Below are 24,076 nucleotides of genomic sequence, written 5' to 3'. Positions count from 1 at the left end.
GGGGGCTCATCTTCCAGTAAAGCCTAGCCAATGACAATACTAAGTGCACTTTGGTAAGAAAGAGAAAGATGGCTCACATGCAAAATGGTAACGCTGGGTCCATTTCATTGCATTCTGTGCAATGTCCCTGAATCCCATTTTAAATAGAATCCAGAGCCGCCTATGGAGGGTGACTGCTGGTATCTCTCGTGCCAGCCTCTCTGGCACGAGAGTCACCCTCAATCACACGGCCCCAAATCTGGGTGGGGTCCCTACAGACCGTGCATTTTGCTGTTTGGCACCAGATAAACCTATTGGGCAGTTTCCAAGTGGTCAAACAGCCCCTCTCATCTCCCAGGGCCATTCAGAAAGCAGCTTTCTCTGTCCCCCCATCCTGAGATAAGAGCTCTGTGATGCCACCTGGCACTCAGCTTATGAGCTTCCTGAAGGGTCCCTGAGGCAAGCTCAAAGACCTGTCACCCCACAACGGTGGCTGTGTCCAAGCCAGCTAGCCTGATGCATATGCATGGCGGTAGCTGAGAGCGCCCTTCAGTGAGTGGCTGGCAGTCGGAATCCATTAGCCAGACAGACAATCACAGACACTGTCCTTGTGCCTCCCAGGTGGGGGATGAGGAACATGAACCTGTGCTTTAGAAATCCCGGGAACTCAGGGGGTTCTCAGGAGCTTTTCCCCACCTGGGTACGAGCTTTAAAAGTCTCTGGGTGGCTGGGCGCGATGGCTCACGCCTGTGATCCCAGAACTTTGGGAGGCCGAGGCGGGCGCATCACGAGGTCAGGAGATCCAGACCATCCTGGCTAACACGGTGAAACCCTGTCTCTACTAAAAATAAGAAAAAAAAATTAGTTGGGCATGGTAGTGGGTGCCTGTAGTCCCAGCTGCTTGGCAGGATAAGGCAGGAGAATGGCGTGAACCCAGAAGGTAGAGCTTGTAGTGAGCCTAGATCACACCACTGCACTCTAGCCTGGGCGACAGAGCGAGACTCCGTCTCAAAAAGAGTTTCTGGGTAGCAGGAGAGTCACCAAAAGGCCTTATTTTTAGGGACTCCTTGGAACCTTCGAGTATTAAAAGTGATCTAAAATGTTCTCCTTTGCTTTTCCAAATCCCCAAACTCTTTAATCCCTTATTTGCTCTTCTGTAAAATGGGGTGGACACCATCTGCCCTGCTCTTCTCAGTTCTGTAAGGATCAAATCAAATAGTCTGCAAAAGCCTTGGTATGGGATTTCTTTGGGGGATGATGGAAATGTTCTAAAATTGATTGTGCTGATGTTGGCACAACTCTGTGAATAATAAAAAACCACTGAATCGTATGCTCTAAATGGGTGAATTGTACTGTATATGAATGATATCTCAATAGAGCTGTTTTTCCAAAAGCCTTTATAAACCGTGAAGGATTCTTGCCATCTGAGGACTTCAACTCTCAACCAGATTGAGAGGGAGAGATGGGGGAGAAAAAGAGCAGGAGAGACACAGGGAGGGAAGGACAAAGAAAACCAATGAGAGAGAAAAAGGGAAGGAGGTAGGGAGAAGGGAGAGAGACATTACAAGCAGCTGGGGGAAGGGGTAACCAGTGTACCGGGAACAAAAGAAGGCACCGGTGAGAATTTATCAGAGGCTTTAAGAAAGCAGTTGGGACCATGTGGTCCTCTGGCCACCTGCACCTGTACCATCTAGGGTGTGGGTAAAGATGCAGAAAAGTCTTCATGGGCCTGTCCAGCACTTAGCATGGCCATGCATGTTTGTTTGGTGATTATGAGTGTTCTCCCACTAGAACAGAAACTCGCTGAGAGTAGAGACTTTCTCTGTTTTGTTTTGTTCAGTGCAGTACATCACTGACTGTGGAAGGGCCCAGGAAAATGCATTTTGAGGAACTGCCTAGGTGATTCTTACACACCCTTCAGTTTGAGGACCCCTGCCCTAAGAAATCCACTAGAGTCCTGTCCACTGGGAAACGGAAAACAGTCACCCCGTAAGATGTACCACACCCCTTCTTTTCTCAGGCCAACACCATAATGCCCCCATGAGACTGCTCACTTCACGGGTGGCTTTATTTAGACTAAGCCAGGGATTGGCCAGTTTCTCTGAAATGGCCAGACAGCACAGTCATCCCTTGGTGTTCATGAGGGGTTGGTTCCAAGACTCCCCCGTATACCAAAACCCATGAATGTTCAAGTCTCATACAAAGCGGCATAGTATTTGCATATAACCTACAGACATCCTCCCATATACTTCAAACTGTCTATAGATTACCTGTAATAGCCAATACAAAGTAAGTGCCATGTAAAGAGTTGTTATACTGTGTTGTTTAGGAAACAATAAGAAAACAAAGTCTGCACATGTTGGGTTCAGACGCAGCCATCGTACACGTAAGGATATTTTTGAATCGAGGTTGGCTGAATCCACAGATGCAAAACCCCCAGATATGGAGGGCCAACAGTAAACATTCTTGGCTTTGCGGGCCACACAGTCTCCCTTGCAACTATTCAGCTCTGATATCGTAGCGGGAAAGCCACAATACATAAATGAACAGGTGTGGCTGTGTTCCAATAAAACTTTATTTAAAACCCACAGGCATCGGGCCGGATTTGGCCTACGGGCTGAAGTTTGCCAACCCTTGGTCTAAGCAAATAAATGGATTTTTTTAAAAGTACCACTAGAGAAAAGGACAAGAGTCAAGTTCTAAAAATTCCACAGGCATGAACGAAGATCTCCGATGACCTAACTCTGTAATTCAATGGATTTGTTTATTCATCCAGCAATTATTTACCAAGGGCTTACTACGCCAGGTACTGAGTAGAGGGCAGTGCACAAGACTCCTTACCCCATGGAACCTACATTCTGGTGGAAAAGACAGACACTAAACATAATTAATTAATTATGCATAATTAATGTCCCACCATTTTGAGAAGCATGACAAAGAGAAGATATAACAAGCCAAAGCAGCCTAACATCTCAAACTTGGAGCTTTGGCATCATAATTACTTTCAAAACACTGTTTTTGATAACTAGAGCCTAGCAGGTACACTGTAGATTGTGGATCATCGATGCCAAGTGGAATTGGTTGCTGAGAACGTTGGGGAAAATGTGATTCATGTATGGTTTTAATGAAGAACACATTTTTCAGGAATAAGAGAACCATGCTTCTGGCAAAGTTTCAGATAACCCAGATAATTCCATTTCCCCATAGCCATGTTTACTTTTGACACATGGCCAAGGTCTGTGTTGTTACAAGAACCCCATTGTTCCCAGGAGATGCTGGGCCAGTGGCTTTTGGCAGCTGCTTGGAGCACTGAAAGATGTTTTCATGGTATGGACATCATCACTACTACCCCTAAGCATTGAAACACGAAGGCTTGGGTGCAAAAATATGCACCTGGATAGATACACATTTGCACCAAATCCAAATACAGTACCCACATGATGGTTTCACTGCCCTTTTGGAGTTAATGACTCCATTCTTAATAAGGGTGGGGAAACATCTTTTGCCTGGAGAGAATCTCACCATCCTGGTATTTTCCATATCCTCCTCTTCCTAAATCATTCCATGACACAGTGAGTTGATATGGGTTTAAGAATTAATCTTCACTTATAGTATTTTCAGTAGGGGAAGTCAGCATTGAATCCCGTTGATGTCTACATCCCACCTTCTATGTATACCCTCCTGCCCTCCCTCCCTCCATTTCCTCAACTCATCCGTGGTTGATAGGTCAACCATCATCAGTGATTGACAGCGGTATCTACTTCACAGAGCATTGTCAAGACGACACAAATTAAATAACATGCAAAGCACTTTTGACGGCCTACACTGGGTGCATTCAAAACTCACTTGTGGAAATCATGACCCCCAGCAACTCAGAATGTGAGACATATTTGTGAGACCTATTTGGAGACAGGTCTTTAAAAAGGTTAATTCAGCTGAAAGGAAAGCCAGGCACGGTGGCTCATGCCTGTTATCCCAGTACTTTGGGAGGTTGAGGTGGGAAGATCCCATGAGCCGAAGAGTTTGAGACCAGCCTGGGATACACAGGGAAACCCCATTTCTACAAAAAATAAAAATCAGCAGGCTGGGCGCATTGGCTCAACGCCTGTAATCCCAGCACTTTGGGAGGCCAAAGCAGGTGGATCACGAGGTCAGAAAATCGAGACCATCCTGGCCAACATGGTGAAACCTCGTCTCTACTAAAAATACAAAAAATTAGCCGGGCGTGGTGGCGAGCGCCTGTAGTCCCAGCTACTTGGGAGGCTCAGGCAGGAGAATGGCAGGAACCCGGGAGGCGGAGCTTACAGTGAGCCAAGATCGCACTCCTGCACTCCAGCCTGGGGGACAGAGTGACTCTGTCTCAAAAAAATAAAAATAAAAATTAACTGAGTGTAGTGGCACATGCCTGTGGTCCCGGCTACTCAAGCAGCTGAGGTGGGAGGATCACTTGAGCCCAGGAAGTCAAGGCTGCAGCAAGCCATGATCCTGCCACTGCACTCTGGCCTGGGAGACAGGCCAAAAAAATAAATGAGTAAATAAAATGAGATTAGAGTGGCCCTAATCCAACATGACTGTTTTTCGTATGGGAAGAGGGGAGGATACTGACACAAAGAGAAAGCCGTAAGAAGACACAGCAAGAAGATGACCATCTGCAAGCCAAGGAGACAGGTCTCAGAAGAAACCAACCCCGCTGACACACTGACCTCAGGTTTCTGGCCTCCAGAACTATGAGAAAATGCATTTCTCCCGTTGAAGCGATCAGTCTGGGTGATCTGTGAATGGCAGCCCCAGCCAACCAATGCAGCACTGAGAAGAGAAAGTACTCAGCCGACCTCAGATCTTGCTATGCTGTATAGAGGCAACAATGTAATGTCTCTCTACGCCATGTGTAGAGATGCAGCGATGTGGGGAAGAGAGTGAGATCTCAATTCACATGGCATGTGTTGGGTGGATCCCTAAGCTCAGCTTTCCCCTCCACAAAACGGGGCTAATGCCAGGACTGATGATCCTGGGATAACGTGAGCATGGCGCAAAAATGAACACAAAGCTCGTCGGGCGCCAGTAGCCTGCTCAGAAACATTGCCACCTGACTGTAATGTTCACTTTCTGCTGAACTAGGAAAGTAAGCGAGGCCAATGAAACAGTAGGCGCCAACTCAGAAGGTGTCACGAGTTCAGGTCTTGGAGTTTCATGAGACTTTTCTTTCTTTCTTTTTTTTTTTTTTAATGCATCCTAGGAATTTACTATCTGCACAGAGATTTAATAAAACAGAAAGAGCACAGTAAAAAATAATGGCTGTAGAAAGTCAGCATGTTCTTCTTTAAAGTCCTAGGCCACCAGGAGAAGGAAGTGAGCCCCCATGTCCCCAGGGGACCTGCCCAGGTCTGACTGTCTTCACGGAAACTCAGTGAAAGGACATGGAAGAGAGAGGTGAGCCCAAGTACAGAGAAGGGAAGCAGCTTACTCAGGTCGCACCATGGCTCAGGCAGCAAGCTCCCAGTAGAGCCTCCTCTCCAAGAGTTTCTGACAACAGCTGGGCAGAGATGGAGGCCCCCCTCTTTGCCACCTGCTAATGGTGTGTAAAGGAAAGCAACTCTCCCTGCCCAAGGGTCACTCACAGCTGATGGAAAAGCTCTGTCCGGAGGCAGTCTGGCGAGATTTTCAATCCAATTTCTCTCGAGTGAAAGGCTAACAGGATAAGATCGCTCCCTGTTAACAACCTGGATTGTGAGTGAAGTCTCGGGGTTGGGGCGAGAGATGAGGTCATGAAATCAAGAGCTTACCTTGCAAAGCAATCTAGTCCCAGCCCCAGGTCTCTGGGCCTCCCTGCAGAGCCTGTTAATCTCATGTTGAACATGCCCGTCCCTGGGCACTATCTGCCCAGGAACTCAGGCCCTCCGTCCCAGGGTCAGAGTTCCATATTGATATTTGCAGCCAAGGTGGCTGGAGCCCGGGAGGCCTGTCTGTCAGCATCCTACACACTCCTTAGTGGGAAGAGAGTGGGGCCGACACTATTTTCTAAGAACGAACATAGCCTTAGAACTGAGGCCTCACAGGTAACCCCTTTGCACGTCTTGTAAAATGGACAATTTTCCCATGTGGTTCCTCCAGCACTGCAAATCAGGCACAAACTACAGTGACTGTGAATAGATTAGACATTTTGTCCTGTCCAGGGGCAACAGCCACATTCCTCCTAAATAGCCTGGCCTCCCTGGAACCACAGGAGCAAAGGATGCCGGCTGGGAGGAGCCGGCACCCATCAGTTACCCAAAGTCATCTGCCCTACCTGGAGCTCTCCAGATCCCATGCTCCCACCCAGCAGCAACAGGAAGCTGGGTTCTGGATCTGACACCCACTGGTATCCAGACACAGCGAAATCCACATTGAAGGTTGCCTTTTAACGCTTTTAAGTAAAAGCAAACTCTCCAACAGAAACTAACCTGATTTACCTTCCTGAGCTGGCTTCAACCTGACCCAAAATGAGAATTTCAAAGGGATGGATGGTGTTCATGGGCATTTCTTTCTTTTAAAACAGTTTTTTTGAGGTATAACTTACATACAAAAATCTACAGCCAGCTGGGCGCGATGGCTCACGCCTGTGATCCCAGCACTTTGGGAGGCCGAGGCAGGCAGATCACAGGCTCAGGAGACCGAGACCATCCTGGCTAACACGGTGAAACCCCAACTCTACTAAAAATACAAAAAATTAGCCGGGCGTGGTGACGAGTGCCTGTAGTCCCAGCTACTCAGGAGGCTGAGGCAGGAGAACGGCGTGAACCTGGGGGGGCGGAGCTTGCAGTGAGCCGAGATCGCACCACTGCACTCCAGCCTGGGTGACAGAGCGAGACTCTGTCACAAAAAAAAAAAAAAAAAAAAAAAAATCTGCAGCCATCTCCTGTATATGATTAGATGAATCTGGACTCATGCATATACCCACACAGCCATCATCACAGCAAAGGAAACAGATACATGCATCAGGTCAGGATTCCATCTCTATGACTCTCAGAAACAAACAAAACTTACCAAAGGAGAGAGAGGACAGAGTAGGGAGAGCTGTTGGTGGACGGGCAGTGGGAAGACTTCCAGGAGATAAAAATACTTTACTTCATGATCTGAGTGCTAGTAATCCAGAGATACATAGATGTAAAAATTCATAATGCTGTGTACTCCAGATTTGTATAATTTATGTTATGTAAGTTATACCTCAATGTTTAAAATTGCCAACCATTTCCTGGGTACCTTCTGCATGCCAGAGCTTGAACAAAAGACTGATGGCTTGAACAATACCCTCCTAGTAGATACCAGGTAAGAGTGTTACCTTTCATAATGCCACAGATAAGCTTCGGAAATGCTGCCTAGGGGAAGGAGAGACACTCTCATCATCTATTCTTCTATTAAATATAAATGGCTATCTGACCTGGGCTCTGCAACAAATCAAAGAGCAAACCTTGTTTTTCCCATTCACAGCATTAGCTTAGGAATATGGAGAGAGAGAAATAAAGACAAGACAGAAAAAAACACTAGGTTTCCAGGGTATAGTCCTCAGAAACAACTCATTTTCACTAAATCCCTGAGAATAAAGACAGCTTGATTACAGTAAGATTGGCAAAACCCAAGGAATGCAGAAGACATATGCACCTGTCTTTTTCCACATTGCTGTGCTAGTGTTTCTGGACTTCAATGGACGCTTCTGTGTACAGGACACCCTTAAAGGAGGGGAACAAGCCTGACGATTGGAGAACACAGAGTCCCAGGCAGACAGAAACAGCTTCTGGGGTTTTTGACTCAGTGCAAGGCTGGCTTTGACTGCTGAGCACCCGGGATGGGAACCAGAGAAGACTGAGCCAGAAAACTCGTGAAGACCTCAGGACCATGGGTAGCAGGAGTAAGTGCTCACAGGCTAGTCCACAGGGCAGCATTGAACCTGAGTCCTGAAAGTGAATGGGAGCTTTCCAGGTAGGGAGGTGAGAGGAATGGCATGTGCTAAAGATTCTGGGGTCAAAGTCGGAAGTGAGGGGATGTTGGCACAGAGCCTCAAAATGCATTTGTTAAATCTGTGCGTGCATTCATGAATGAATGAGGGAGGGAGGGACGGACAGAGGGAGGGAAGGAGGGAGGGAGGGAGGGAATGGATGGCTAGATCTGAGGGAAATTTCAACTCCTCAGCAACCGCAGCTGGGACTCATGATCTAGTCTCTAACTCAGGAACTGCCCTCCAGCCAGTTTCACTTGGAATAAATAAGGGTACCACCAATAAGTATCTATTTAATTAAAAGAAAGCTGGCTGAGCTAAGGTGAGGGGGTGGAAAAAGAGGCAGGAGAGAAAGGAGGAAGGGGAGGGGTGGGGAAGGGTGGATGAGGAGCAAAGGAGGAGAAGAAAGAGAAAGAAGAGGATGGAGGAGGGGGAAGAGAGGAGAAGGAGAAAGAGGAGGAAAATAGGGGAGAAGGGGGGACAGGAGAGGGAGAAGGGACAGGAGGAGGAGAGGGACAGAAAGAGGTGGGGAGGACAATAACAATGAGGGGGAGGAAGATAAAGGGGAGGATGAGGGGGAGGAAGCAGAGGAGGAGGGGTGAGGAGGAGGAGGGAGAGAGAAGACAGAGGGAAGAGGAGGAGGAGGAGGGAGAGGGAGATGGGAGAGGGAAGAGGAGGAGGAGGAGGGGGAGGAAGCAGAGGAGGAGGGGTGAGGAGGAGGAGGAGGGAGAGAGAGAAGACAGAGGGAAGAGGAGGAGGAGGAGGGGGAGGGAGAGGGAGAAGGGAGAGGGAAGAGGAGGAGGAGGGGGGGGAGGAAAGGGAAGAGGGCAGACAGCGGCTTCTCCAAGAGCTCGTATTCACGGTGGCAGCAGTTCGGTGGGAAAATCAAGGGCACTGTGACACAAGAACCTCCTGCTCTAACAAGCCAGATGCTCCTCTGAGCCAAGGCTCTCAGGAGCAGCGCCTGGACCTCGCTGGCCAGCACCGCAGACAAGCTGGGCCCAGAGATGAGCTCCCTCCCAGGGGCGGTGTCGGGAGTGACAGCTCCGGGAAGTGGCCACTAGGTGGCGTGTGCGCCTTACTTCCTTCCCAGGTTTCCAGCCGGGGGAGGCAGAGGGTGGGGATGGGGTTCCAGGAAGCCGAAGGTCCTTTCACAGGTGGACCGTTAAGCCAGCCCAGGGGACGGCAGAGCAGCCTGAGGAAGCAAGAACTGTCACCACGGTCTGCCCGGGAAGTAGGTCCACAATGTCCCTTGCAGGTCAGGGCTTAGCTTACAGGTGCTCCCAGAGAGACCCCGGGGCAGGGAGGGGAGTGGAGAAGAGCTCTGGGTTCAGATCTGATCTTGACCACAACAGACGGTTCAGGTTCAAACCATGCTTCCTGGAGACGCCTCTCAGCCCAACTTCAGAGGGGAAAGAAGCGTTCCCATTAACAGAAGCTCCACTGTGACCCGTTTTAAGCACTGAACAGCCGTGCCACAAATAATTGGGGAGAAAAAAAAAGTCCACAGCTTAAAAAGCATTGAAGACCCCATTGCTAACTCTGGTGGGCTCCCATCACGGGGCAGAAACCCAGACAGGCACTCATCATCTGGGGTCCTTTTTCCTAACGGGGTCCCCCAAGTTGATCCAAGCTCAGGTCCCACAAAATGTGGATCTGCCCCCTTCTTGACACATAGAAACGGCTCGATCCACAGTGGCTGACCAGCCAGATAGGATGGCCTCCATTTTGCAGATGACAAGACTGAGGTTCAAGGACCTATGGGAACGGGATGGAGCTGGGACTCCCACCACATCTTCAGATTGGCAGCCAGCTGCCTTGTCAAAATACCATTCCAATGTCCCTCCTGTCCTCATGTCTATGGGGACAGGCTAAAGGCTAATAAGGTGCCTGTTCAGATAAACATAGCTGTCTTCACAGCAAGTAGACTTGAGCAGTACACACCACTCACTCTTCGAAGCTCTAGGGTCTATCAAGCACACATCAAAAACTGGCGGCTTTGCCTCTTAGCTTGTCAAAAAAACTCAGCTGCTGGGTGCAGTGGCTCCTTTCTGTAATCCCAGTGCTTTGGGAGGCCAAGGCAGGAGGATCAATTGAGGCCAGGAATTAGAGACAAGCCTGGGCAACATAGTGAGACTCCATCTGTACAAAAATGAAGATAGCCAGATGTGGGAGCATGCACCTGTAGTTCCAGCTACTTGGGAGGCTGGGATGGAAATATCACTTAAGCCCAGGAGTTCAAGGCTGCAGTGAGCTATGACGACACCACTGCACGCCAGCCTGGGTAACAGAGTGAGACCCCATCTCAAAAACAGACAAAACTGAGCTGAATGCTACACACTTTCTGTTGCCCATCATCATGGAAATCTGGGTACAAAGCTCTGACCCCACCCATCTCTCATCACTCTTCTCTTCCAAGTACCTCTCACAGCTCATGGACCAAACCCCCACCCTCCCTGTGCTCTTCCTTCTCTGTCGTGTCATGTAAGTCAATGGGTGTGCATTGTCCTTTTCTCTAAACGATAAGCATATTATCTTGGCCAGGAATGAATGTTGGATGTTTTTGTTTTTAATTTGTGCACCTTCACTCACCCATAGCATCTCACATCTAGATTTGCATTCAGTAAGCACTCAATAAATGTGTCTTCTTCCTGCTGGTACAAGATATGTACAGGGGGTAGGGGTGGAATGTTGACAACTGGAAAATGAAAGTGTTTCAGAATTATGGAGCAAATGAACAGGGAGATGTATCGTCTATAATAAATATACCTCTGAAGAGCCTTAAAAGAAATCAATGAAGCACAACATCAAAGTCCCAGGGAGTGATAAATCAGGAGCCTGATAGACAAAAGTGCATCCGAAATCATTTAAAGTCCACCAGAAATCATGTATGTCTGAGTAATTAGAACACATTGGAACAACTCTGTGCCATTGAACTGAAATTGAGCAACATAATGTTTATGAAATCCCCATGGACTTGGGGAGGAAAACCAGAGATGAAAGTTGCATTGAAGATTCTCCCCACTGGCCCAGAGCCCTCCTGCGTAGTCCTCAGGGGAGACCTAGGGGGAAATGAAGTTTCTGTTTAGTCCATGTGCAAATTTGTTTTCTTCTAGTTTAAAAATGTCTGCAGTCCCAGTTGTAGAGGAAAAAAAATGTCAGGCTCAGGCTGTACGTGACAGGACAGGATCTCCCAACCACCTGATCCGCACCTCCCAACCAAGAGGGAGTCTAAGACAGAATTGAGACCAGGTGGGCATCATTCCTATAAAAAGGTGGCCATTCCTAGCAAGAAAAAGGCTGGGCTTCTTTCTCAGTGTTCCTACAGAATTTGACACTCCCTCCACAGCCCCACTAACAAAAGTGGAGGGAACTGACCTAGGTCAAAGAGCTGGGACCCTGAAAGCCAGTGTCAGGATAAAAAAAAAAAAAGTCCAAGGAAATTCTGCAGGAGGAAAATGGTAGATGAAGGAGTCAGAGAAGAAAGAGGGACTTCTATGCTCATCCATAGAATCCAGTCTTCGGATGCTGGCTGGGGAAGAAAAAAAAAATCCATCTACCTTGATTTGGGGAGTTAAACAAGGATGACAGAACCTTGAACTTGGAGATGTGTAAAGAAGCCCTCAGGCATCAACTGCTTTTGTGAGCTTTCCACTCAGTGATGGAACCTGGCCCCATAAACACGACCCCAATATGGTCCTGTACTGGACTGCCTCCCCCCATGAAATGATGGTCTGAATTTGTCCATCAAATGAACCTGACATGCTGGCGTCTTTATCAGCTCACAGATAATGAGAAAGGAAAATTTCACTTGGAGTATGACTCTCTCATTCCTCTCTGCCCTCAGTTTTAGACCACAAATCTCAGCCTCTGGGAGCCATAATCAGGGCTGCAACCCTGTGCCATCAGCAGATGTGAAAGCAAGTGGAAGATCCCTACATATATGGGATGCAGGTGAGGGTAATGTTGCACCCACATACAGAAATATGTCTACTTACCCTCCCTCTGCCAAGAACCTGGTAGGCTTATATTGGGGAACCCACCCTCAACTGTGCAAATGCAGAGATACTGCAGGCATATGTGTGTTCTGAGCCTTGAAGGATGTCCACCCAGATGTTGGGTGTGGGGAGGTTCTTCTGAAGCCTGAAGGAAGATTTGTCCATGCCAACGACTGTTTCCCGTCTTGGTACCCCTGTGATTCTGTCCCCTGCTCCAACTGAGGCCCCTCAAAGAAACCTGAGGAATCTTCACAAAATGCAAATCCAATCACCTCCTTGAAAACCCATCAGGGCCCTCCCCTAGCCTTAGTCCCATTCTCATGGGCCCTTGAGCTTCAGTCTTGTCATCTGTAAAATGGAGTCCATTCTACCTTGCTGGTCAGCCACTGTGGATTGAGTCCTTTCTATGTGCCAGGAAGGGGCCAGATCCATGTTTTGTGGGACATAAGCCTAGATCAATTTAGGAGACCTCATTAGGAAAAAGAACCCCAAATAATGAGTACCTAGCTAGGTTTCTGCCTCATGGTGGCACTGAGGTCTTCAATGCTTAGGGTTAAAGACCGGCATCCTCACCATGGCCTGGCCTCACTGGAATGCTCCTCCTCCCTGAACTCCAGCTACTCTGGCTATCTTTTAGCAGTTCCTAAAACTCCTCTGGCCACAGGGCCTTTGCACATGCTATTTCCTCTGTCTAGAATGCTCTATTCTCGCCTGACCTTGCCCTGTGGCCTTGAGAGCTCAGTTCATGAGCCTCGTCCTGGGAAAACCCCAGACATATCCACCATGTATGCCCGGTTTTATTATAAAAATCTTTCTCAGAGCCATTATCTACCTTGTGAAGCACTTTTCTTCATTTGTAGATATACTATTGTATGAGTATCTGCTCAATCTCTGTCTCACTAAACTGTAGGCTCTGGGAGGGTGGGTCCTAGTGTGTCTTGCCTTGTCACTATAACCTTAGCAGCTTCACAGGACCTGGCACATGGTGGCTTCCCAATATTGCATGGACAGATGGAGTGGTGGATAGGTGGATGAGTAGATGGGAAAGTGGGTGGATGGATGGGAGAGTGACTGTGAGAGTAGATGGATGGATGGGAGAACTGATGGGAGAGTAGATGAATGTATGAATGAATGAATGAGAGTGGAGGAGAGAATGAACGAATGGATGGGTGGGAGAATGGGTGGGTAGGTGGGAGAGTAGACGTATGGATGAGAGGAATTATGGGAGAGTAGATGGATGAATGAATGAATGAATGAACGGGATGGATGGGAGAGTAGGTGGGTGGGACAGTAGATGGATAGATGGATCAAGTAATATTTCCATCCCAGCCTCCCAAGTAGCTGGGACCACAGGTGCATGCTACTACATCTGGCTATTTTTATTTTATTTTTTGTACAGATGGGGTCTCACTGTGTTGCCCAGGCTTGTCTAATCCCTGTCCTCAAGTGATCCTCCTCCCTTGGCCTTACAAAGTGCAGGGATTACAGATATGAGCTACTGCACCCAGTAGCTGAGTGACGGGAGAGTAGATGAATGGGTGGGTGGGTGTGTGGCTGGATGGATGGATGGATGGATGGGAGACTGAAAGGAAGGGTGGATGGATGGATGGATGGATGGATGGATGGATGGATGGATGGATAGATGGACGGATGGGAGAGTGGGTGGGGGAGTGGGTGGATGAATGGATGAGAGAGTAGATGGAGGGATGGATAGGAGAGTGGCTGGATGAACAGATGGATAGGTGAATCACTAGTTTTTGTTGATAATGGTTTATAAAATTGATCATTTTTATCAGTTGAAAGAAGTTGAGTACACAGAAGTGCAAAGCAAAAGGCTACTGTAGAAGAGAAAAGCCAGCATAGGAGCCAAGGAACACAGCAGCAACAACGCTGGTAGGGAGGCAGGTCCACCAAGTCATTCATCCATTCTGTTAGACTTTCTGTGTTCTTACATGTGCAGGCACTGAGGTGATGCTGGGGTTGCAGTGAGCTGTTGAACTAGATGTGTCAGAAATGAGAAAGGAGATGAGAGAACAAATTAGAATACAGAGTGATCGACACTTTGATGAAGGAAGTAGATGGAGCCTGGGGTCCATGAAACCCACTGCCAAACCAACCCAGACAGGTGAGTAAGAACCTGCCCTAGGTAAGCCAGTACCTTAAAGATGAACCCAAGATTTCAGGGGAAGGCAGGCAGGGAGACTGGGTGGATTCAGGATGGAGACGTTGCCAACAGAGCACATGTGGGCCAGAGAGAAAGCAAGCCACACCTAAGGATGTGGATGATGCTCCAGTTGTCTGCTGGGGAGATATGGAAACAGACCAGGCTGTAGAGAGACACAGAGGCCCATCGCAGGATGCTCTGTAAGCTGTGTCAAAGAGTTTGGATTTTAGCCTGAGAACCACAGCCCACGACTTGAGTGTTAAAATACTCAGCCAGCCAGGGACTAGAGGGATCTGATTTTTATTTATTTTTATTTTTATTTTTTGAGAGACAGGGTCTTGCTCTGTCACCCAGGCTGGAGTGCAATGCTGCAATCATAGCTTACTGCAGCCTCAATCTCCTGGGCTCAAGTGATCCTCCCACCTCAGCCTCTGGAGTGGCTGAGACTAAAGACATGTGCTACCATGCCATTAAATTTTTAATTTTAAAATAATTTTTTAAATTTTCTAATTTTGTAGAGACAAAGTATCCCTATGTTTCCCAGTCTGATCTCAAACTCCTGGCCTGAACTGAACTCCTGCCTCAACCGACCTCCTGCCTCAACCTCCAAAGCACTGGGATTAACAGCATAAGCCACTGTGCCCAGCCTAATTTTTATTTTTCAACTTTGTACATTATGGTGTTTTTAATACCCCTGCCAAGACCACAGTTTTAGGTAAACCGCCATCCTGCCTATACCCATGTTCCTGTTCCCTTTCCTAGCTGTGTGGCCTTGGGAAGGTCACTTGCCTCACTAGGCATCAACTTGCTCTGCTATTAAACGGGGACAACAGAACCCCGTGAGACACTCTGACAATCACATGAGGCTACGTGAATAAAACGTGGGCCTAGTACATAGCAAGTGTGCAGCAGCTGCTCACTAGTCTTTCAACAAGTAGTGACTGAGAGTCTATTACATGCAGGCACAGGCATAGGTGCTGGGGATACAAGAATGAGCAAAGCACTGGTAACGGGATAGGCTGACGGTAATGGGATAGGCTGATGGTAACAGGACAGACTGCTGCCATATTGGAAATTCAGAAAACTCCCCGCCCTCCTAGTGGCAGGAGGTACAGCAAGCCAGCAAGGAAGTAAAATACACTGGATGTCAGAGGGTGGTGCTCAGTGTTGTGTGAGCATCAAAGCAAAGAAAAGAAGAAGGGTGCTGAGCAGGGCTTAGAGATTTAAATAAAGCCATCAAGGAAAACGTTGCAGAGAAGATAATATTTGAATAAAAACTCAAAGAAGGTAAGAGTACAAATTATGCTGATGTCGGTTTTGTCCTCCATCCCGCCCCCACCGTCTCTACACAGTCCTCTGCTCCCCACCCCCACCTACCCTCTCCGCAGCTCCTAGAACAGTGCTCTGCACAAAGTAGGTGGCCGATAAAAAATATTATGAGATTAACAAGTCTTAGGGAAAAGCATCTGTGGTCAGGGGAACAGCATGTGTAAAGGACACGAGGCATGAGGACCACGAAAAACAGTCAAGCTGAAATGTACCAGGACACTGGGGGCTGCCTTATACATGAGGGTTTGGATGCAGGTCACAGGGTCCCATTTGGTTTGGCCAGGCTCTGGCCTGGAGTGACCCTGGGTCAACCTTCGCTGACATGGTGGACATCTCTACATGCTTGACACCTGCCACTACTCCAGGACAATCCTGCCCTTTGTCTCCACAAGAAGGAAATAGCCTTTTTGAATAAAAGCCTGGAAGCTGACCTCTCCTCTGCCCCCAGCAGGCTGACTTTTCCCTAGAGTGGAAGGTGACAGGCATTCACATTCCACTCCTGTCTCAGACAAGCGACAGAGAATTTAAGATGGCTGGATGGGTTTTGCTGGTAATGGGATAGACCGATGGCGTATTGGAAATTCACATTTAAAATACAGCTCTCCTTTCTGTAAAATGAGATAGCATCTACCAATTCGGGTAATGAATACATAACTTAAATGCAAGCCATGGGAGTTTGGAAGAAGGGCCCAGGTAGTTTCAGGTGGTTCGGCCCATTTCGGTACACAGCACAGAGCCCTCTCCTCTCCCTCCAATAATTTTATTTCTTAGAAAAATCATTACTGAGAATATTGAACTCCCTTACAGAGATGTATTTGCTCCCCTTATCTTCCTTCCGTCTTTCTTGATTAAAAGCTATGTGTGATATTTGTAGTTATCAAACATCAATATTTGGCATGGATTTGCGAAATGGATATGGGGGGAAGAAAGGAGTCTGACCATTTCTGTAAAGGGTAAAACCTTGAGCAAACAGACTGCATTTCTTATTAGGAGCACTGAAGAGCAGAGATGCATTTCAGAAGGGACCACTCGGACTGCACCCCAGCAGGCTTTGTGAAACCAATGATCAGGGCTCAAAATTAGATTCTGGATTACATCAGGAAAGCCAGCTACCTTCAGAGGATAGGGGATGGGAGGGAGAGTTAAGCAGTGTATCTCACAACTGTTAGCCCTACAACTATTACAGGGCTTGCAGCCTTGTAACAGACAACTCCAGCACTCAAACTGGACGAGCTGAAATAATCAATAATAATAATTAAACCTTCTCTAGTGCTCTCTCCTAAGGCTTTACCTATATTAACTCATTGAATCCTCATAACAATTTGATTTATCAACTCTGTGTTACAGATGAGAAAAGTTACAGGCACAGAGAAGTCAAGCCACTGGCCCAGGCTTCCACAACAAATAGGTGGCAGGGCTGGGACTCAAGGCTGCAGCCTGGTTCCCAGCCATGCACAGAACCACTTTGCCATATTGCCCCTCCATCATGCGGCCACGTGTGGACTCCCACACCTCCAGAGCTTCCCAGAATCATGGTATGCTATGATTGCTCAGAGGGCTGCTGCTGTTATGGAAACAGAGCCCTTGGTTCCCGTCCTACACCCTTGCAACACTGACCCAGTCAGCTGAGACTCAAAGTGCCCCTCCGTGAAGTGAGGGTAATAACAACCACACTTGCCCCCGGGGTGTTATGACAATTCACAAGGTATGCGCTCAGACAATGAGCTTCCAAGTGGGATTCATAGTCACTGCTGGTGGGAATGAGCACTGGAACAACCACTTTGGGCAACTTTTGGACAGTAGCTACTCAAATTAAACATGTGCCTATTCTGTGACCAAAGAGACACACTCCTAGGTATATTCCCCAGATAAATGAGTACCTGTGTCCACCAAACAACAGGTGCACGAGTGCACATAGCCCCAAACTACAAACAACCCCAATGCTGATCCATGGGAGAATGGATACGTTATGGTCCAATCATACAATGAAATACTGTCCAGCCATTAAAAAGAGTACCTAGTGGTACATACAGTAGCATAGGTGATTCTCCTAGGGATGCATTTGAGGGAAAGAAGGCAGATACATATGGACTGCAGGGGTCCATTTATAGAGATTTCAGAAATGAGCCCAGTGGAATTGGAAAGGCAGTGACCTCAGATTGGGGCAGGTAGTGTTGACAGAGAGAAGTATAAGGGAGCCTTCTGGGATAGTTTACATCAACAGAGCTGACACTTTCATTCATTCATTTCAAGAACAAGCGTTACTGAGCACCTACTGTGTTTTAGGCACCCCATCAGGAGATAGGAAGGAGAAAAGACCTTCACTCCCCATCCGTAGTTCAATGCCAACATTGAAACCCGTCAGTATCATCACCGTGACTCCAGGGGGCACAGCCATCCTCAGAGATTAGGGGAAATCACTAAATAGATTTCCCCTCTTATCTGGCAGAAAGCAACAGAGAGAAATGGCAGGGATGTTCCCCAGAACAGCAGACCCTGCGCTGTCTGTGCCTGAGATCAAGAGTGCCACTTAGCATTTCGTCCCAGCAAGTCCAGCTTCCTTTAATCAGAACCATGTGGCCAGCATCACGGGTGATATTTTGAAGGGAAAGAATTTAAGCATCCATGTCTCACTGCCCCGAGTATCAGCTTTGTCCTCCTGCTCCTAATGCCGTTATCTCGTCCGCACACTTGGTTTTCTGCCGAGCAGATGCTGTAGAAGGCACATTAGCAGTGAGAAGTAGAGCGTGCCCAGGAGTCTGGGCGTAGAGCTGGTGACCCCTCTGCTCCCCAGCCCACTCCAGTGAGGAGACATAGTGAAAAATGCCCAGGAGGGACTAAGGCTTCCTGCAGCCTCCCAGCCTCCTAAGCCAGGTCCCAGGGAGATCTTTCTAAAATGCAAATTGGATCCAGACAATCACCAGCTTAAAACCTTTCAGTGGCCACACACTGATCACAGCAAAAACTCAATTTCTTAACTACTATGGAGCACTGGGGCATGCCTGCTTCTCCCGCCAACCCCTGACATCCCCTCTTCCAGACTATAACAGACCCAAGTTCATGCCCATGTTTCTGATGATTCTGTTACTTCTACCTGGAGGCCCCCATCTCCTGCAATCAGTGTTATGACTCCCCCTTGTCCTTCAAGACTCTATGTATCACCTCCTCTGTGAAGCCTTCCCTACCTGTTTGCACTACAACTCAACTTTATATTCTTCCTACACTACAAAGCAATCAGACTGTGCCTCAGTTATGGGCTACTTCTTATTCATCCTGTGTCCTCCTCACAGACTGCAAGCGCTTTGAGGGCACGGTTTGAGTCTTATTCATATGCATACCTTCCAACTCTTAGCAGTGACTGTGATATAATTTAGGGAGTTGGGGGTGGAATGAGGAAGAGATGAGAAGTGAGGGAGAGAGGAGGTGAGTGAGAGAGAAGGTGAGGAAGGAAGGGAGGGAGGAATGAGGGTGGAGGGCATTTTGTGGTTGGAGAGCAACACAACCAGAGTGACTTAGGAAGAATCTCTGAACAAGGCTTTTCTGATGACTCTGGATGAATGGTTAGGAATTTGGATGGTCAGATTTGAGGGGAGAATTCAAGCAGAAAGGATAGCCTAAGCAAAGGTCTGCAGTCAGGGAACATGGGGCATGGACACTGGAGGACAGGGTGGGAGGAGAGTAGCAGATAAGGTTGGAGAAGCCACCAGATAGTATCCCAATGCCAAGTATGAAATCACAGGACCTTGCTCTCTACTCTCACATCACAGAGAGCTGCTGAAATATGTCGGAAAGGAGGAGCCATGGTTCAGCAAGTGAGCTGATCAGACAGTGGGTCAACTAGAGACATGCCACGGGCAACCTCTGCTAACTTCAGATTGAGAGTAAGACAGGAAAATGCCAAGGATGCCAGGGAAGAGGGAGGAAAGCTATGCCTGTGAATATACAGAAAGAGAAGCAATGGGAAAGGTGGGCCAGCTTATGGGTTCCATGATGGCTGCTACAAGTCTCTATGAGACACCTGGAGTTGGGACAGCATCTGTGTTGGCACTCTCCCCTCCTGTTCTCAAGGCAGACATTACCATTCAAGAGTACCACTCTTCTCACCTATACCAAGGAAGACATTACTAATCAATGATGCCACTCTCCATTCCTGTACCCAAGGCAGACATTATTAAATTAATGGCCCTACTCTCCCCTCCTAGACCTGAGGCAGACATTACTCATCAAGGACAACACTCTCCCCTCCTAGACTCAAGGCAGACTTACTCATCAATGGCACCACTCTCCCCTCCTAGACCCAAGGCAGACATTACTCATCAATGGCACCACTCTCCCCTCCCAGACCCAGGGCAGACATTACTAATCAATGGCACCACTCTGCCCTCCTATACCAAAGGCAGACATTAATCATTAATCATCAGTGGCACCACTGTCCCCTCCTATTACTCATCAATGGCACCACTCTTCCCTACTGAGTACAGATATAGCCTTGGCATCCTTGACCTGGGACTGGGTTTAACCTCCACTCTCATCTGACTGCCATCTATAAATGAGGTGTTACCTACTCTCCATACATGGTTACAGGCATCATAACCTGGGATCAGGGACGTAAGAGCAGAAAGAGCCTGAGAAACCCTCATTTCACAGACACAGAAGCCAAAGTCCTTGGAGAGTTGGTGGTGGAATCAGAGATGAAATCCAGTCCAACGTGCCCCATCTCTTTCTTCAACATTCTGCTGCACCTTGGAGGGTAAAACAGGGAACAAGCCTATCACCACTCACAGCAACTAGAAGCAAGAGCAGAAAGGACAAGCAAACCTGCCTCAAACTGGCATCAAACCTGAGTCAATGCTCAGCGGAAATGAAGGCCGGGTGAGTGGGTGTGTGTGCGCGGGCTGTAGAGAAGGGAACAGGAGTTTCACTTCCATCCCTCTGAACAACACAGATCACTTTTGCTAAATTCCAAAAGGTGGCAGCATTCCATCAAATATTCATTTGCTGAGACTGCAGCAGGGGACGTCCTACAGAGGTGACATGGGCAGGAAGTTAAGACGTCCAGATGACTAGGGGATAAGGAAGTCTGGAGGGTCAAACACTGAAGTGGTCTGGTTCCTGGGGGGCCCATGAGCCCCTTTTCTGCAAGAAAAAGGGAAAATGCTGGAGAGAAATAGCAGCACACTTGGCCCCAAGAAGAGGAGAAATCCAGACTCATCTCAGGACTTTATCAGCACGGACAGACCTCAGTGTGGCCCCATGATCAGTAGCATGTAGGCAGGACCCACGAGTTACTTCTAACCAATAGAAAAGATGATGGGCATGCCATGATTATGTTGGGACATGTGTACACAAGACCCCATGTTGCTAACATGCACTAGAGAGACACTCCCAGGAAAAGCACACTGTCACATTGTAAACTGCCTGTGGAGAGGGCCATGTGGCAGGGAACCGTAGGTGGCCTCTAGCGTCTGAGGGCCTGCATCTTACAGCCACAAGAAATTGAATTATTCCAACAACCAGTGAGATTGCAAAGGGACCCTGAGCTCCAGATGAAACTCCCAGCTCCTGCCAACTCCCTTTCCTGCAGCTTGGTGAGAACCTAAGCAGAGAACCCAGTTCAGCTGTGTCCAGACCTATGACCAATCGAAGCAGTAAGATAGTAGACAGGTGTTGTTTGAAGCCACTTAGTCTCTTAAGCAGGCACAAAAAATGAATTTTTTGTATTCTTATTACAGAAAAATACAGGGGTTATGAAATATGGCTCTGGAATGAGGCAGAACAAAGTAAAAATTTGGGTTCTTCCACTTAACTGCACTATGCTTACTGCCTTGGGTATAGAAGGGGAGAGTGACACCATTGATTAGTAATGTCTGCCTTGAGTATAGAAGGGGGGAATGGCACCACTGATTACTAATGTCTGCCTTGGGTATAGGAGGGGAGAATGGCACCATTGCTTAGTAATGTCTGCCTTGGGTATAGGAGGGTATAGTTTCTACTATATCAAGAAAGAGAGAAAAAATAATAGTGCGGTTCTTACGCTGGACAGCATCACTTCCACGAGTTCAGGATGCATTTGCTCCAGAGTGAACCCAAAAGGAAACATGGACCTGCAAGTTTCTCAGTCTCATTCCCAAGTGCCTCTCCATCATGTGGCCACATGATCACAGATGACTGCAATGTTTAAAGACAGGTATGTTCCATTCATCCAGCATGCCACCTCAACACAATCACTTCATCTGGCATCTAAGCAAAGACCCTCATTTTTTCTAAAAATCAAGGAAAGTGTGGCTGTATTTGATGTATCGAGGGGCAGAAAGATTGGTCTCCAACAGGACTTGCACAAGTAATTGACCAGGTGTAATTTTTATGTTACCTGATGACTCTGGAATTAACTTTGCATCTAAGACACGGGTTCCCAGAAATGCTCCCTGCATCTCCAAAAAGAACCTGCTGGCCTTCCCCTCAGCTCAATGCAGCATGGGAAACAGCCCAATCTGGGTCTGAATTTCAGACTGCTTCCCCATTAGCTATGAGACTGTGCAAGCCATGCCCTTCTGAGCCTCAGTTTCCCCATTTGTAAACAAATACTTTGAATAGGTCTTCCCTCCTTGGACTACTCTGGGGAGAGAAAGATACAATGCCTGTGAAATGGTGGGTGCAATGCCAGGTACTTCCTAGTTCCCAAAGATGCTAGCTGTTATGATTATTTTATTCTGAATGCTGGCAAAATATACTTTCTGCATCCAGGGAAAGCCCTTTCTGGGAGACAGTGCCAAAGCAGACAGGTGGAGGTCAGAAAAAGTAGAGCTGACTGGTGCCACAGGGCAGTGAGTAGGAAGGGCGGTGAGATGCCATGGCCTGGAGCATTCTGCATTCTGGAGCAGGCAAGGACCAAAAAGTCTATCTAGAGGCCACATTTAGTCTTGTAAACCCCATTTTCACTCCTCTAGAGGAACGACACAGCATTTCCAAGACAACTGAGAATGAAACTTGAACGAATATGCCGTCCGCTCTCCTGGAAAACCTTCTTAACAGTCCAGAACACACTGCTTAATTTCATAAATAGTTATTGCTATTACTAGTATTAGTACTATTATTACAACTACATTATTACTATTACTACTACGGCTTCTTACTATATTACATTTATTACAACTACATTATTACTAATATTATATTATTACTACCACTGTCAAAGAAAATAACTGCTCACTATAGAAAAAAAATAAAAGAGTCTAAAGGAAAATGCAAAAACCAGTAATTTAGTTGAACTTTCCATCTGCCTTTCTGACATCTCTCTGCACTCAGAGAAAGGGAGATCTATGAATACAGTTTGCACATAATTGGAATCATATAATACAGGCTGTATTTCTCACTCAACAATATGTCATGTGCATCTTTCCAAGTCAATAAACATAAATCCTCACCACAAAATTCTAGCAGCAGCTTGGAATTGGACTTTATGGATATACACAATTGACTTAAACTATCCCTTATTGAGGGATATTGAGGGCACATCTTTTTAAAAATTATTTGTGCTACTACAATCATTTCCTTAATAAATATACAAACACATCTCACACTTGTACAATCATCTCCAAGGTGCAAATTCCCAGAAGTGTAATTGCTAGATCAAAGATGGAACACATTTTACATTTTGACACATGTGAATGTGAGGCAATCTGCCATCCAGAGATGGTCAAGCCAACATATGCTGCCTCCAGTAGAGGTCGTGAAAATGACTGCTTCTACCCATGACACATTCCAAGGCAAGACAGGAGGCTGACCTGTGAGAGTCCAGCCAGAAGGACCCAGCTCAGCAGCCCTGCTATAGTCAGAGGGTGGAGATGGAGGAGCAGGTGAAGGCAATTGGATCCTCACAGCATGAATCTCTGCAAACCTAGAAGACTCTACAGCCTCCAGAGGAGAAACCAGCAGGATACCATCATCCCTTCCACTAGAGAGAACACATCAGCCTCCATGAGTGAGGTTGGGGGCCAGGAAATACCTGACCCAACCCAAGAGAGCTAAAAATCTAGCAGGCATAGGCGCTATTCTAAGCACTGGGGAAATGGAGCCATCTCAGACACCTTTGATCCTATTGTGGGCAATTAACTTTTTCAACTACTTTCCCTTCAAAAGCTTCTGCACCACCAACATCAAGTCTCTTTAGTAAGTCACATTCCTGCTCCACGCCTCATTTCCCCATCTGCAAAATGTGTTTAGTATCTTTGTTTTCTTTCCATAGACTTAGTGTGACATTACAAGCATCCGGGTGGAACTCCAAGACATAGTTATTTCAAGATTATGAAGAGTGTGGTGGCCAAAATCCAAGATGGCCGCATGATCCCTCCTCCAGGTACTCATGCCCTTGTATGGTATGCTCCCACAGTCTTCTGAGGATTCGGTTGTATGACTGATCGAATACAGCAGAGGCAATGGCATAGGACATCTGAGGCTATGTCATCTAAGGGATACACAGGAATTCACTCCCATCCTCCCATGTGGCTTCTACTTTGCTCTTAATCTCTCAGATCTCTCACCCTGGCAGACACCATCCACCATGTCCTGAGGACACTCAAGCAGCTCTGTGGCCTCCTGACAATAGCTGTTAGGTGAAACACCTTGGGTGCAGAC

At 47.4% G+C, this 24,076-nt stretch overlaps 1 protein-coding gene and 1 long non-coding RNA gene across 4 annotated transcripts in view; one reads left to right on the top strand and one right to left on the bottom strand.

Annotated features, from left to right (window-relative positions):
* Positions 1-24,076, bottom strand: part of RBFOX1 (RNA binding fox-1 homolog 1) — a 2,477,231-nt gene that overhangs the window by 2,089,974 nt on the left and 363,181 nt on the right. The gene's annotated exons all lie outside the window — the stretch shown is intronic.
* On the top strand, positions 8,885-16,358 carry LOC107968671 (uncharacterized). The gene is made up of 3 exons (XR_001710082.4): positions 8,885-9,185; positions 13,910-14,074; positions 14,632-16,358. It is a non-coding gene; the product is annotated as an uncharacterized LOC107968671 (long non-coding RNA).

The sequence above is a fragment of the Pan troglodytes genome, chromosome 18 (assembly GCF_028858775.2).
Source record: "Pan troglodytes isolate AG18354 chromosome 18, NHGRI_mPanTro3-v2.0_pri, whole genome shotgun sequence".
NCBI classification, from domain to species: domain Eukaryota; kingdom Metazoa; phylum Chordata; class Mammalia; order Primates; family Hominidae; genus Pan; species Pan troglodytes.
The sequence above is the reverse complement of the archived record's forward strand: the minus strand, read 5'-3'. Positions and strand labels throughout refer to the sequence as shown.